Below are 3,111 nucleotides of genomic sequence, written 5' to 3' on the forward strand. Positions count from 1 at the left end.
TTAACCCCTACACTGCTAATGCATGAGAGCTTATTATTGTCAGGGGGCATCCTGCTATTAACCCCTACACTGCTAATGCATGAGAGCTTATTATTGTCAGGGGGCATCCTGCTATTAACCCCTACACTGCTAATGCATGAGAGCTTATTATTGTCAGGGGGCATCCTGCTATTAACCCCTACACTGCTAATGCATGAGAGCTTATTATTGTCAGGGGGCATCCTGCTATTAACCCCTACACTGCTAATGCATGAGAGCTTATTATTGTCAGGGGGCATCCTGCTATTAACCCCTACACTGCTAATGCATGAGAGCTTATTATTGTCAGGGGGCATCCTGCTATTAACCCCTACACTGCTAATGCATGAGAGCTTATTATTGTCAGGGGGCATCCTGCTATTAACCCCTACACTGCTAATGCATGAGAGCTTATTATTGTCAGGGGGCATCCTGCTATTAACCCCTACACTGCTAATGCATGAGAGCTTATTATTGTCAGGGGGCATCCTGCTATTAACCCCTACACTGCTAATGCATGAGAGCTTATTATTGTCAGGGGGCATCCTGCTATTAACCCCTACACTGCTAATGCATGAGAGCTTATTATTGTCAGGGGGCATCCTGCTATTAACCCCTACACTGCTAATGCATGAGAGCTTATTATTGTCAGGGGGCATCCTGCTATTAACCCCTACACTGCTAATGCATGAGAGCTTATTATTGTCAGGGGGCATCCTGCTATTAACCCCTACACTGCTAATGCATGAGAGCTTATTATTGTCAGGGGAGCATCCTGCTATTAACCCCTACACTGCTAATGCATGAGAGCTTATTATTGTCAGGGGGTGTCCTGCTATTAACCCCTACACTGCTAATGCATGAGAGCTTATTATTGTCAGGGGGCGTCCTGCTATTAACCCCTACACTGCTAATGCATGAGAGCTTATTATTGTCAGGGGGAGTCCTGCTATTAACCCCTACACTGCTTATGCATGAGAGCTTATTATTGTCAGGGGCATCCTGCTATTAACCCCTACACTGCTAATGCATGAGAGCTTATTGTCTGGGGGCATCCTGCTATTAACCCCTACACTGCTAATGCATGAGAGCTTATTATTGTCAGTGGGCATCCTGCTATTAACCCCTACACTGCTAATACATGAGAGCTTATTGTCAGGGGGCATCCTGCTATTAACCCCTACACTGCTAATGCATGAGAGCTTATTATTGTCAGGGGTAGTCCTGCTATTAACCCCTACACTGCTAATGCATGAGAGCTTATTATTGTCAGGGGGCGTCCTGCTATTAACCCCTACACTGCTAATGCATGAGAGCTTATTATTGTCAGGGGGCATCCTGCTATTAACCCCTACACTGCTAATGCATGAGAGCTTATTATTGTCAGGGGGCATCCTGCTATTAACCCCTACACTGCTAATGCATGAGAGCTTATTATTGTCAGGGGGCATTCCTGCTATTAACCCCTACACTGCTAATGCATGAGAGCTTATTATTGTCAGGGGGCATCCTGCTATTAACCCCTACACTGCTAATGCATGAGAGCTTATATTTTTCAGGGGGCCTCCTGCTATTAACCCCTACAGTGCTAATGCATGAGAGCTTATTATTGTCAGGGGGCATCCTGCTATTAACCCCTACACTGCTAATGCATGAGAGCTTTTTGTCAGGGGGCATCCTGCTATTAACCCCTACACTGCTAATGCATGAGAGCTTATTATTGTCAGGGGGCATCCTGCTATTAACCCCTACACTGCTAATGCATGAGAGCTTACATCTGTATACTGTATACCATATACCTTGGGTACATGCTGTTCCCTCTAGATTATACTATAGGTCTGGTCATCTACTTAAAGTTACACTGAACCTAATTTTTTTCTTTTGTGATTCAGATAGAGCAGGCAATTTTAAGCAACTTTCTAATTTACTCCTATTATCAATTTTTCTTCATTCTCTTGCTATCTTGCTTAGGCATCTAAGCTTTTTTTTTGGTTCAGACCTCTGGACAGCAGTTTTTTATTGGTTGATGAATTTATCCACCAATCAGCAAGAACAGCCCAGGTTGTTCACCATAAATGGGCCGGCATCTAAACTTACATTCTTGCATTTCAAATAAAGATACTAAGAGAATGAAGGAAATTTGATAATAGGAGTAAATTAGAAAGTTGCTTAAAATGTAATGCTCTATCCGAATCACGAAAGAAAAAAAATTGGGTTCAGTGTCCCTTTAAATGTAGGGATGGTGAGACCTATACACAACTTTAGGTCTCACAGATTATAATTGGATCTGATGTTCACACGTGTATAAGGGTTGAGCTGTTACTATATGTTGGTAGCATTTTAACATCCGGGAAAGAATATATGCTGTGGTTCTATTAGTTGCCATACGTGCTGCCTATACAATGTGATAGAAGGGATAAACGATATGGGTTTACTTTGATAGTAGGGGCACAAGCCCTAGTGGTTCCATAATTCTATTGGCCTTTTCATTCACAGTACAGGGGATAGTATTTTAGTTTATATTATTATTTGTGTGTGTATATAGCGTTCATTTTCTGTTTTTAACAACCGCACTAACAGGAGGTCAATAGAGAACCTAAACAAGGGGTATAACTGGAAGGGGCAAATGTTACTATATTGTGGATTTCATTGTTTTGTGTATATGCTAATTTCTCACAATACGATGCAGTTGTAACACTTGTGAGTATTTCTAGTTTAAGGGATACGTTGGATTAAAGTGAAAGTAAACTTCGCACGATTCGATTAGTGGCAATGTAAATACTTATAAAATGAGAGGTACTTTCATTCATCAATTTAATTATTTTAATATATTTACATAGTTATAAGCCTTTTTTGCTGTTTCTAATAGTTTCCAAATCAGCCCGTTTTTTTTTTTTTGCTCCGGTAACGTTCTTGAAACAGCCTATAGTCAGTCTGGCCGTTAGGCGGCCGTCATTTGACGTCACAACATTGCTGGACGTTCTGTGCATGCGTTGGCATTATTTCCTTTAACTTTCCACCCGGGCTCGCTCCAGTTTAGCGCATGCGCACTTACTATAGAGACCAGAATATATTTACTCCGTAAGAATTTCA

Source organism: Bombina bombina, chromosome 6 (assembly GCF_027579735.1).
Source record: "Bombina bombina isolate aBomBom1 chromosome 6, aBomBom1.pri, whole genome shotgun sequence".
Lineage (NCBI taxonomy): Eukaryota > Metazoa > Chordata > Amphibia > Anura > Bombinatoridae > Bombina > Bombina bombina.